Raw genomic sequence first — 14568 nt, 5'->3', positions numbered from 1 at the left:
TTTCGCAAAAATAGATTTTTTATTTAAATAAAATTGATTGTTGACAAATCGATTAATATTACATAAATAAAAATCGATGTTTATTTAATGATTCTTGTCCATTAATTTCTACAAGAGAGGATATTACTTTATTTACCAGAGGGGGCACACTTCAATATTCTAATTTGTTTATTTTTGCAAACTAATTGAAGTTTGGAAAGTGGTGTCCTCTATAAGTTCTTATAAATACTTTGATTGGAAACTGTCTCCTTGACTGTCTAACGCGGGAGAGGGAAGTTGAAAGGAAGAGGAAATGAATAGGATAAAAAGAGGAAGAAGGGAAAAAGGACGTAGTGGGCCACGTCGCGACATTCTTTTAGTACGACGACGCGTCGTCGACAGAGCGATAGAATGTCATCTCTCCCTAGGAGCTCAGAAAGTCCCTGGGAGTCGCGCGGCAGTCCGAAGGAGTCCTCCCGCACAATCATTAACGTACGCCGGACGTAGGGCGTCCCGCGCGTGGAGACTTAGTCCCTCCTATAGACATAATAATTGGGAATGCCGAAATCCACACCGAGAGCCAATTTAATTTCACCCAGCAGCAAAACGTCTGTGTCTTGCTGCTGTGAGAGCAGCCGGAGGCCCTGTACTATGTCTCTTAACGCCCCCTGGTTTCCAGTATAACATTCTCAGTTCAGCAGCAACTAATATGGCAGTGCTACCCTAGGGCAGCTCGACGAGTAAGCTCATCTGGTCTACGGCCGGCGCTAAGGGGCACTCCCACTGGAAGCGAAGAACTAGGGGTCGAAGCCATAGGTCGTATCTTTTTTTTTGCGGTTGTGAGTAGACGATGAAAATAGGTGGATTGACGATGGGGGGATTTCGAGGGCTCTTGCTTTAGGTGCTATCGCCCCCCTTCCTCCACGTGCTACCACTTGCCATCCGCTCTCAGTCTCCGCTGCTACGTGAGCTGGGTGAGGCGTCGCGGGGGCGACAACCGGCCGTGGGGTGCTCACTTGCACATCTCACGCATCTGATAGGGTGATGGCAGTTGGACGATGCATGACCGAACGCCTGACACCGATGGCCCTGCGCTATCTTGTTGGCGGCCCGCCATGCTTCCACCGTCACACCCAGCATCCTGAGCAGGACCTTAATGCCGTATAACCTGGCAAGCTCCTCCTTGTTCAGGCGCGCCAGGATGGCCTCTTCTACCTATGATAGGGCGGACATGGCAGACATCAAATCTTAGCGCTCTTGAGCTGGCAGCCACAGCCTCTGTGGTAATACTAGCTGAGCGCCGGTGCCACATCCGCCAGGGAAAGGACCGTACCGTTGTATGACTCTGAATTCTACATTGCTTTTTGCAATAAAGCGAACTCTGTGGCCGTAGGGACGGGCATTGAGAACGTTGAGAACAGTTCCTCCTCTAACTTCGCGAAAGGCACCTGCCAATTGGGCAGGCACTCCGCCACTATGGGCAGGTAGTTACGCTCTTTGGGGAGAGAGAACTGTTGCACAGCTGGAGCGGGAGACATGGGGTTTGAGGACGTATTATTATATTTAGCAGTTTAGCAGATTTTGTATTAAGTGTTGGCAACACTGGTAGTGGCTAAAATAAGTGAAACTGATATATTCACGCAGACGGCAAGTCAATAAAAATGTTATCAGAGTAAGTTATAAAAATGTTAGCAGTAAGTTTATCTGCGTTGATTCAACATATGCCCATCACGTGTTATTCAAGTTCTATGTTCCATAATTCGGTGCTAAATAGGAAAGTAATCGCCTTTCATATTAATAATCTCCATAATGTGGCCGGTGGCGTTTAATAGGACGATAGATTCGTACAGGGTTTATTTTGTTTACAATCGTAGAATGTAGTCTTGATTATAGTGTTTTAATGTAAACCTAATATTTCATTGTTGGAAGATACTGCAAATAATTTGAATTCGACATGTCTTGAATTTCCTGCATATAATCTGTTTAGTTGGTAGGTACAATTTAATTTTTTTATAAAATCATATCTGATTTATTAGGAATATCCTAAGTTCCAAGTATCAATGTATAATAATACATTGATACTTGGAACGATTAAAAATATCAATGTGTTTATGAATTTTAGAACATATTTATTAGGAACATATAGTTTTTATAATTTATAAACATACAAATATGTTCTTTTAAATCTACATCACCCTGGCCCATATCAGGTCTGGTCTTATGACAGTAGTTTATACTGTACTATGTTGTAGTATTGGTAAATAGAATTTATTGTACTGTCAACCCTAGACTATATGTGGCAACACTGTAAGATTGCATTAAATATGTGACTTTTTGGCGGGAAGTCAAATTGAGCGGGTGTTTTAAATTTTCTCCTTTTTGATTTTTTTATTTTAATTGTAATTTTATTGTAAATATTGTATATCTTATTGTAAATACCTAAATAATAAATCAAGCAAAGAAAATGAGTGATAGTAGCGACGGGGGAAACCCCGTCGACCGTGGAAAAGTCAACGCGGCAAAAAACGGAAGATGTCGCCGAATCATTTAATTATATCCGAGGACTATAAAATGTATACAAAACCCAATTACAAAAGACAGTTTCCTGAAAATCATAGTGTAGATTGTGTTGTCTATGTAGAATCTACAGAAAATGAAAAAGTAGGGAATAAAAACCCCATTACTTTAACAAAGTTATTCACCGAAAATGTGAAAGGCATTGCAGGTGTACACAGAGTAAACGCCTATAAAATAGGTGTGACCTTTCGAAAGCCCGCACCAGCCAATAATTTTTTAAAAATGGACAATTTTTTAAACAAGTATAAATTCAAGGCTTTTGTACCAGCATATATCACAGAAAAAACTGGTATCATAAGATACGTACCGACAGACATGTCCAACGAAGATATTTATAAAAGTATTAGTTGTGATACCGAAGTGATATCCATCAAACGTTTTATGAAAAAAGTAGAGGGAAAACTATCTCCATTGGGCACTGTAGCCGTCACATTTGCAGCTACCACTTTACCACAATATGCCTACATACAATTATTTAGATATCCTGTACACACTTATATTCCACCATTAGTCCAATGTTACAAATGTCTGAAGTTTAACCATTCAGCTAAAGTATGCCGTAGCTCACAGATGTGCTCATCATGTGCTGGTCAACACTCATACAAAGAATGTGATGTAGAAGAAATCGTTTGTATCAATTGTAGTGGTAACCACTTAGCAATTTCGAGAGATTGTCCCATTAAAAAGAAGAAAATTGAAGAAAAAAGAAGTAAATATGTCAATCACTCCTATGCCGCTGTTGTGAGTATGCCCTCAAGTAGTACAACCCCAAAAGTATATCCCACTTTAGAGAAATCTTTAAATGTATATAATTCACAATTTAAACAAAATGTAAATAATAATAATACTGCATTCAATGCAGATCAAATTGTAAATAATGAAATTATAATTAATGCATTAGTTAAATCTCTTGTTGCTCTCGGTAACAACAAAGAGAAAATGTCAATAACTAATAAGACAATAAAAGAAATATTGTTGTCAAATTTAATTTAATGAATACATACTTAAATATAGCCCAGTTTAATATACAAAGCTTACAGAGTAAAAAAGCTCTGTTGCAAAAATACATGAATGAACAAAATATTGATATCTGTCTCATTAATGAGACATGGCTTAAAAGTAACAGTAAAATTCCTAAATTTACATCCTATAATTTCATATTCAAAAACTCAGTAAATACACACAATGGAGTGGGTATTTTAATAAAAGAAAATTTTAAATATAATATCATAACTACTACTTTTTATGAATCAGTTCAGAATATATGTATTGCAATAGAAACATCCATAGGCAAATTAAACATACTATGTGTGTATTGTCCTCCTAATGGAAGATTTGATACCAACAAACTGAAAAAAGTTCTACTTAGTGCTCCTAAGCCATGTCTCATTATGGGTGATTTTAATGCACATCATATTTTGTTTGGTTGTCATACAAACAATAGTAGAGGTAATAACATATACAATCTCATAGATGAACTTGACTTATGTGTGTTAAATGATGGTAGTCCAACCACCATTCAATCACCAAACAGGCAGGCATCAGCAATAGATATAACATTAGTTAGTCCCCGAATAGCTCCTCTCTGTGAGTGGAAAGTCCATGATGACCCGATGGGCAGCTATCACTATCCAACTCAGGTAAGTGTAAATGTGAGGCCATCAGTGTATGAGGTCCGACCTGTAGAAGAAAAATTTTTATATAATAAAGCAGACTGGTCGAAATATTTTTCTTTATCAGAAAGTATTTTTTCCCACTTAAATGTACATAATAATGTAAATAATGACACACCATTACAATTTTATAATAATTTTGTTAATATTTTATATGACATCAGAGACAAGACAGTACCAAAATCAAAGTTTAAACAAACTATACACACTTTAAGAAAACCAGTGCCTTGGTGGAACAAAACATGTGATGATGCTGTTCAACAGTCTAAGAGAGCCCTTTTACAATATAGAGTTACCCCAACAATTGTTAACTTCATAAATTATAAAAAAGTTGATGCTAAAAAAAAAAGAATTCTAAAGGAACAACGCATAGATTCCTGGCAAGAGTTGTGTAGTAGCTTCAATAGAATGACACCTATTTCAAAAATATGGAGTTCCATTAAAAAGTTTAAAAAGATAGGTACATCTTCCAACAAAAATTTTAATGATGACTGGGTACAAAGTTTCTTAGATATGTTGACAGCTCCATCACAATGCAATGATGCAAATTTAGTTGATATATTGAATCAATCTGATAAAAATGACAGTGACTCCTTTCTCAACAGACCCTTTACACTGGCCGAGCTTCATATTTCGCTTAAGAGTAGGAAAGATACAACACCAGGTTTGGACAATATTACATATAAATTAATAAAACAGCTACATCCAAATGCAATTAAAATACTATTAGATATATACAATAAACTTTGGGAGAATTTAATAATACCGGAATCCTGGAAAACCCAGTGTGTTATTCCAATTTTGAAACCAAATAAGGATATTAACTGTGCATCATCATATAGGCCCATTTCCTTGTCATCGTGTCTAGGCAAACTATTTGAAAACATGTTAAAATTACGTTTGGACTACTTTACTGAAACACAGAATAAGTTGCCAGATATTCAGTTTGGATTCAGAAAAGGCAAAAGTTGTTCTGAAAGCTTTGTAACTCTTATATCCATATTAAAAAAAGCAAAATTAAGTCATTCCAATGTTGTGTGTGTATTTTTAGATGTTAAAGGTGCTTTCGATAATGTAAATATAGAATCCTTAATTCATGTGCTACATAATTTAAATTTCCCCTGCAAAATATTAAACTGGATTTTTAATTTTTTAATAAACAGAACTGTTTATGTTAAGTATAATAATATCCTACATGGACCTAAATATGTTAACAGGGGAACAATGCAGGGAGCAACCCTGTCCCCTCTATTGTATGGCTTGTATACATCTGAAATCCTCAATTATGTGGATACTACAAAAGTTAACATACTACAGTTTGCAGATGATTTGCTTTTATACACTGAGAGTCAAAGTTTGCCTTTGGCTATAAATAATATAAATACTGCACTAAATCAATTACAAAAGTATTATTCAAATATTCTAAAACTAGAAATCAGTTCAGAAAAAAGCTCTGTGTTAGTATTTAGTAGAGATACATTCACACAAACTAATCTTAAAATTATGTATAATAACAAAATAATACCCATTGTCCATCAACACAAATTTTTAGGTATAGTTTTGGACAATAAATTAAAATTTGATAAACATATAGATTACATTTGTCAAAATGCAATGAGGAGCATAAATATTTTGAGATGTTTAGCAGGAACTTACTGGGGCTCTGATCCCAAAACACTCAATATACTGTATAAAAGCATAGTCAGAAGTCATTTTGATTATAGTAGTTTAGCCTATATGACTGCTAGTACCACGTTGTTGAGGAAATTAGATGTTATACAAAATATAGGGTTGAGAATCATTAGTGGAGCTATGCGTTCCACGCCTATAAATAGTATGGAAGTTGAAAATTGTATACCTCCATTGTCTCTAAGACGTTTGCAACTGGCAGAAAATTTTGTATAAAGGAATTATCTTCCAGTAATAGTATTGTGCTTAAAAATATTTTATATCCTGCACAGCTTTCTCAGTTAGTTGTAGGTTCCCCCATATCAGCATCTGTTATTATTTCAGGATCATTGCCTGAAATTTCAATAATAATGACACATGTTAAAAATGCTACAGGTGGAATATATATAAATGACAAATGGCCAGTATACAAATGTCCATATGATTCACTAATCTGTTTCCTTGACACTACATTTCATTTAGATTTAATATATAACAAATATGACTTTGCAGAATTTTTAAATAAGAAATCAGAATTTTATGTTATTTATACCGATGGTTCTAAAAATTTAAATGATGTTAAAGCAGCTTATTATGATCCACAAAAGAAATATACTAAATGTATTAAACTCAAAAGTAATTGCAGCATCTTTACAGCCGAAAGTTATGCTATATTAAGTGCTTTGTTATATGTTAATAACCTTGTAAATAATGTAAATATACTAATAGTTACTGATTCGAAGAGTGTATTGGAGACTTTATCCAGTGGCAATTGTACATATAAACAAAATTATATTATATATGAAATAAAAAATAGGTTAATAACTTTAAGTAAAAATAAGAATGTAGAATTTGTATGGGTACCCTCACACAGTGGCATACCTGGAAATGAGGTCGTAGACTTGGCAACTCGTCAACAATATGATGAAGATCAGACAGACATTTTGAAAGTGCCATTTACCGACTATTACCAATATTTTAAAAGTAACTTACGAAGAGTGTGGAAAGAGTACTGGAACATAACCACAGAAAATAAAGGAAAATGGTATGCAGAATTACAGCCAGACTTACCAGTGACACCTTGGTACAGCAAATTCAAATATTACAATAGAAAATTTATCACTATCATCAATCGTCTACGTTTCGGCCATTGTTTAGTTCCATCCCATCTCAACAGAATTAAAATCACAAATGACAACAGATGCAACCACTGTTTCAAGATAAATGCTGACATAAACCATATTATATTTGAATGCCAAGTTTTCAACATACAACGGTTGATTCTTGTCAGTGACATTAGTGACATCGCAAAGGAACACTCACAAAGTATTCCCCGCCGCGTTCAAGATTTGCTATCTCACTTTGCATATTTTATTCCAATATATAACTACATTGTACATACTGTGGAAAAAATTTAATATTAATGAATAATTACTAAAATTGTACTGTCTAAGCTTGTATAATAGTTTATTTCTTATGTTTTGTATTAAATTCATTATAAAAATGTATTCGACTGAAGGACTTGTATCCATGGTCATGAATAAAGCATTATTAAAAAAAAAAAAGCATTAAATATGTCAAGGATTAAATATGTTAAAGGAGCTCCTATGTGTAATATAAAATAATAACTTCTGTATTTCCTAATAATAATAAAACCACTGCAAACTTTAAAATATGTAGGTAATAATAAGGCCACTGTCTAAACTATTAAATAAAAAGTAAATTTATACCTAATTACTTACTTGAGGCTTTCATTGTTTTCCATGTCTTTTTTTTACGATTATAATAATGTACCACAACAATTTCAAACTATAACCATGTAATATTATGTTATCTGTGCTATAACTATAACCTTTCTCAGCATAGAAAAGCAAAGGAAATTCATAATTCATTAGGATTATTGGACACTGACGATAAGGATGTATACAATATTAATGAATTATACACCTCAAGGGATTTGATTTTTGAAGAAGTGACAGGTTGTAATTGAGAGTGTGTCTCTATGTGTACGTATTAAATTTATGAGAATAAATCGCAATTAATCTGATTAAGATGTAAAAGTTACATATGAGCGTGTGTGTGTGTATATGACTTAAGACATAAATAATTATGTCAAAATATTAATACTAATATAGGTGAGGTTAACAGCAGCTATTGAACTGGTCACATATATTTTTGAAGTGCCATTATATCTTTCTAACATGCGGACTGGACCGTCTTTTTCATTCTGTCATTTTTGGAGTACTATATTTCGACGATTATATCGATATGTTCCCACGTGATATTAATTGTTTTCCTTGTTTTATTTATTAATATGATTAATTATATTCGTATATTCCGAATTCCTCTAATAACACTAATAAATATTTCTTGGATTTCCTTTCCTTTCCTAATATAGCCCATATTTCTAATTTCTATCCTCGCTGCTCGAGAACTCCGCTCCAAGTTATCTTTTGTCAAGAGTTTTTTTATATTATTTTATTAATTATGTATCTATGTATCTAATAAATAAAACAATAGTACTAAATTTAAATTCTTTAAATTTAAGTACTAAACGTTAAACGTTTGGTACTAAAACACTCCTTACTATTTTATTCTGAACTGAAGTTAAATTTATGTGAAAAAGTCATATCTCCGATTATAAGTTAGGTACCTCAAAATTAAGATCTAAATGTGTGCAAACCAGTGTTTTATCTATATGTATTTATATTTTAATATCATTAATAGCGTGTCGACAATATTAATAAAAAATGCAATAACAACTAAGAAAACAACTGTGAGTCACACGCATATATCGAGCGTCGTGACCACATATGGTAATAAACAAGACCGTTATTCTGTGAGTTATCTTCCTTTTGGTATATTTATTATATAGAGTCACGTGGGGCAAGTGTGCGCACTTAAGGTTTGAAGTATCATATAATAAAATATTTGAAGTTAACTGGAACAAAACAAGGTTTATTATATAAAATATTTAATAATCAACAACTTAAACGCAAAATAAATAATTATCATTCACACAAATTCTTTGGAAATCAACAAAATCAAAACTGTTTAAATGCGCACACTTACCCAAGTATAGGGGTAAGTGTGCGCAGTAGTGCGGGTAAGTGTACGCAACATGTAACATACAGTAAATAGAGTCAGACTCATATGATAAACCACAAAATAGACATCTTCAACCTAATAATACATCAGTTCAAATAATTCCTTTTCAAAGTTATTGCATTGTTCATGCCACCAGCTCTTACAGATGCTGTATTGGATCCAGTCTTCATTCGGTGGAAATATGTATTTTTCTCCACACAGTGGGCAAAATAATTCCTGCTCATCATTTTATTTATTTTCAGATCAAGTCGTATCTTCTTTTTTGGCAATTTATTCTTCCTCTTGTTTTTTGTTTTTCCAATTCTACTTTATAAGGACTTACAGTATCAATGATTGACTTTTTGCCTTTCTTTCGCCGATTTTGAATCACAGTCATTCATCCAAGAAATGCCTAAGGCCAACTTCGGTATTTCTTGGATGGATGACAGTCGTACATATTCATTCCTAGACGAAGGTACACTCATTATTGCGGGTGCCACACTGTCGTGTGCTACCAACCTCCGAAATTAATCTTTTAACAGCTTCTAGCTGTTCCTCTGTGACAACACTTCTATCCGGCATTTCTTTTATAATCGAGGCATTTTTTATGTATAATTAAACTCTGAAATAACAAATTGCATAATAAATACAAAGCCAAAGCGGAGCGGGGTAAGTATTCGCATGCGCACACTTACCCGACATTCGTATGCGCACACTTACCCCAAACCATCAAAATAAAATTTAACCAGAACTGAGCAATATTACATAATCATCATCACCAAAAGATTAAACACGGCTTATATTACATAAAATGTACTGTTCGATGGTATAAAGCATGATTTCAAAATATAAATATATTATAAAGGAATGAGTCTCTCATTTAAGACAAAAATCGCAATATTTCAAGCAAAAAACAATACTCACTTACGGAAACAAAATGGTTCACCGGCGGACAGTGAAAAAGTTGCACTAAGTATAGCCTTTTGTGCGCTAATGAGGAGGGGTGTTATCAGTTCGTACCTATAAACCGTTTTTGAAATACTTCGAGTGCGTACACTTACCCGCTGCGCACACTTGCCCCACGTGACTCTATAGCGTTAAAATATATAGAGGTACACTATATTCCAGAACGGAACTAATCCGGAAGTCATTGCGAATTCTTTTAATAAACAACTTCATAAGTCTTCCCACCCAACAAAATCACCTATAAAAAAAATATCACCGTAAATCTATAACGGCAGTAAGCAATAGCCTTTTCTTTATCCTTGTACTGAAATTGAAATATACCTATAGAATATTGATAAGTCTAATACCAAATCAGTAGGATTCGACAATATATCGACTTACGTATTAAAGTCCTGTGCAACAATTCTCACTACAGTATTGACATATTACATTAATATGTCTTTTACAAGTGGCACATTTTCTACCAAACTAAAGTACTGTATAGTGAAAGTAAGTACGGACCGCTAAAACAATATAAAAACATCACGTATTCAGTGACGATTTTGGTGAGGTTAGTCTCGCAGACCCAAAATTATGGAATGCATATTCGTTTCAACGTTGCTGAATGAACTGACAGCATGGACTGGGATTCTAGTCTCACCATTTATATATATCACTGTAAACGTTTAAATAACCCTCTGATTGATCCCCTATCCAATTCAAATGGGGATCGAAATTACGATGGCTTGAGCCGAGGTTCGTACCCCTAGACTAAAGTCGTATCCATCAGGCGGGAATTGGCCTTCAGCCGCTCCATAAGGCCTTCCGCGGGTTTGGACGGCCATCTGCACTCACCCTCTATCGTGCGGTAAAGCTGTAAAGCCAGCTGCGACCAACAGCATTAGAGTAGTGCGAAAAAAGAGGTTTAAATGTAACCATAACTATAGCTGCTTCGCTATAGATAAGAAATAAAATAAAAAAATAACCTATATTGTACTCCCTAAAATAGAATTGAGCGCAGTGGTGGTTGGTTTGGTTCGATGGGTCAGCAGTGCTAAGATTGATTTATTTTGTTACTCAAATAGCTGTTATATTTAGGTAGTAAAACTACTTTTCTCAGTTTTGCTATTTATCAGTTTGTATACATAAATATTCAATAGTGAAAAAGTGCTTATATTAAGATTATGTATTTCTATTTCTACATGTAGTATCATCTACAGTCTATGCACTTACAAGTTGCAGGTATAAAAATATCTGAAAAGTAAGCAGAAGTTTTATATATAGATATATTACATAAAAAACAGTAATTCTAAAGTAAATAAAGTAGTAATTCAAATAATCTAAAGTAAACACAATTTACGTCTAAAGTTAACAAATATGATACATGTGTATTATTGTGTATATAAAATTTCGGCGACGCGCAGGGGCAGCATCCGGCCACTGCGATTAAATTGCGACGCAGTGTTCGCCGGCCATTATTATTAACACTTCCAATGATGATGACGTCAGCATTCTGTAGAATATAGTCAAGCGAGTTCATTTTGCGATCGTCAAAACGAGCAAATTTCACATGATACTGCCCGTTAGTGACGGTCACAAACCAACTTCGCTTAACAAAGAAATCTTCGGTGTCCCCATCATCGTACCTTCTTTCTTCTTTATTAACGACTACAAGTAGATACTACATAGAAATCGACACACGAGCCATATTGTACCATATACATATACCTACCTCACACATTACGTTTGTAATGGATGATAATGGTACTGCGAAAATCACATTGAAGTCGCTTATGCCCAATGATGCCAATAGAATGCACAAACTACACAAAGCAAACGAAAAAACCCTATTTTTAACTTCTAATGTAGTAGGTCTACATTTATCAGAAGTTAAAAATAGGATTTTGTACGCAATAATAAGCACTAACATTTTCATACACATGAACATGGCACATCATATAGAAATAATATATATAATACACGAAATGTAAATTGTAATGTGCAGTGTAAATTTCCTTGTTTTCATAAAAGTGATTTAATGAAAATAGTTGATTCTTATGCCTTGGTTTTTAAAGTAACAATAGTTACAAACTAGGAATCTTTTACAAGGATACATTAAATTTAAAGATTAAAAATACATTTTTGTTAATATTACTTTTATGTATTATGTTCATATTCAGCCAAGAACCATAGCACATTAGCCCATCGTGACAAAATCATCAGGAATATATCACGATGATTTCCAGGGGAAACCGCGTGGAGGTCAACCTGACATGGTACATTGCTAGCAGTGAGATTCATATTACTTCACATTACTAACAATCCTCTTTCCCCCCTAATTATTATTATTATTATGTTCATATTTTACTAACATATTTTATAAGTAATTTAAGAACATGATATGGAACATACAAATTACACAACATTTTGTTAGTATACTTGTTAGGCAAAGATGTAACAACTTGTAACCACTGTTAGTGTAGTGCTACTAAATATATTGTAATAAAATTAGGATTTTACTAACATTAGATTTAAAATATGTAAATTACTAACAAATGGGCCATTGATGTCATAATAAACAAATATTATTATATTATTATAAATATCCGACAGAAACAAATGATAATGACTAATAAATAAACACATGAAAACAGTTTAGAAGCTTGCATTCTTTATCGATCACGCGTCACTTGTATGTATGTTCACACAAGTCGATATCGGCATTGTGTATGTAGTTGGAGATATCACATCAACATTTGTATTGTATTACTATTAATAATTTACATTTTACATTGTCCCTTGGTACCTAAACTAAGTAGAACCCTGTTTTACGTACCAGTTCCCTCCTCTTACAGTTTACAATTATTGGAATTACAATTGACCGAAAATATAACACAAAGAGAATCAATAGGCATAACATATAAACAAGCCCTAACAGACAATCAGTTACTTGCAGTGTCTCTGTACGTAGATGTATGTGAATGTGAATGTGAATAATATTCATACATTCATATTTGTTTATTCATAAAATTATTGGTTGTTTACAATTGTAATTATTATTGTATAAAATTTATGTAATTATTAGCATAGACGCATAGATACTTTGTACCACAGCAGTTATTTAGCCGCCAAGGAGTTTGCTTTGTAAGTTTTGAATGTGTTTCAGTTGTAGGGGGAGATATTACAATGAAATTGTAAGTTGTAAAAAATCTGATAAAAATCTGGCATTAGCTCAATTTAACCTCGTACATCGTATTTCGTAGGTCGAAATCTCGTACAAACTTGTACAATAACGGAAGAATTCTCGTACCGTAGACCAAAATCGTATAGCCCACGAGCAGCTTCTTTCAGCTTTATTAAAATAAAACGTAAGTTTATCTATAAAATAATATAGTTTAGGGGGGTCCGGCGGGGGGTTGGAACTATACTAAGTGTCTGGCAATGAGCAACGCAAGTTATAATACTATGCCTATCTATAAAGGGGAGTTAGGGGGAATAGGCATAACCTTTTGAAATTACCTACGAGCGACCTAACAAATCAGCAGGTATTACTAGGGAGTTTCTATGCACTCACAGAAACCCCTTGGACGTAGCGTATGCCCTGAGAGAAGTATACAATGGGATATACTCGACCAACGTCCGGACTAGGTCGCTGAGGCTCATGGAATACGACAGCAAGGTCATACCATCGGACCAAAACAGGACTCTATACCTGGTTCATACCCAAGCGGAGAAAGCAAAGCTAATATCCGAGGGATATGGAATGGACGAGGAGACTAAAGTGCTGACGATTCATGAGGCCCAGGGACTGACATCGGAGAGGGTTATTATCATCAATACTATAAGTAAACCCTTGGAAGTGCATGGCAGCTACTCTCATGCCGTGGTAGCCATCACCACACACACACACACAGGCGTATATTATACGAGAAATCGAGAAGACGCAGTTGCTCGTTTTATACAAGAGGCCGAAGGCGCGACTCACTCGGACATTCGTGAGTACTCACTGCAGATGGCGATTAAAAATAGAGACAGGGCGATCGTTGATGCGCTGATTGCGCTAAAATAATCAGCACATAGAAAACCGGAACAGCTGATGCATCGGCGGGGCGCTTTGGACTGGAAAGGCCGGAACATGCTCGCTAAAAGTATAATAAAAAAAAAAGGAAAAGAAAAGGAAAAAAAGGGGATAAAAAAAAATTGCCGAATTACGACAAAAAGTGAACTGTGAAATTAAACAATCAATAATTAAACAAAACCTGGACTATAACAAATAGTGAACTTTGAAAATAATGTTAAAATAAGATTTCATATAATTGTATATGCAGTGTAAGAATTCATAATGTAACAATACAACACCATGTAATGAAAACTGTGAAATTAGTAGTAGTGTAAGATTTATATAATGGTATATGCATATTGGTAAATCTAATCCTCCTAATAAAGATGGGCGACACTGCATGTTGTCAACTCACCCGGCCGGCCAGCGGTGGTTCTGGGCCAGACGGATAAGGTCTGCCTCGGTGTCACTGTTAGGCAAATTGTAACATCTCGGCTGGAGATGTTATAAATATAATAATATTAAAGTAAATTAAAAAAGGCACGGACGAATATGTCTTTCTCAAAATTGTATTTAAAA

At 34.4% G+C, this 14568-nt stretch overlaps 1 long non-coding RNA gene across 1 annotated transcript; it reads right to left on the bottom strand.

Moving 5' to 3' along the window:
- Window positions 1–9231: 9231 nt before the first annotated feature.
- LOC131845541 (uncharacterized) lies at window positions 9232–10072 on the bottom strand. The gene is made up of 2 exons (XR_009357640.1): window positions 9909–10072; window positions 9232–9606 (listed from the first exon to the last, which is right to left on the bottom strand). It is a non-coding gene; the product is annotated as an uncharacterized LOC131845541 (long non-coding RNA).
- Window positions 10073–14568: the final 4496 nt, after the last annotated feature.

The sequence above is a fragment of the Achroia grisella genome, unplaced genomic scaffold (assembly GCF_030625045.1).
Source record: "Achroia grisella isolate CSIRO2021 unplaced genomic scaffold, CSIRO_AGI_Agris_v1 utg474, whole genome shotgun sequence".
Taxonomy (NCBI): domain Eukaryota; kingdom Metazoa; phylum Arthropoda; class Insecta; order Lepidoptera; family Pyralidae; genus Achroia; species Achroia grisella.
Note: the sequence above shows the minus strand (reverse complement) of the source record. Positions and strands in the feature narration are given on the sequence as shown.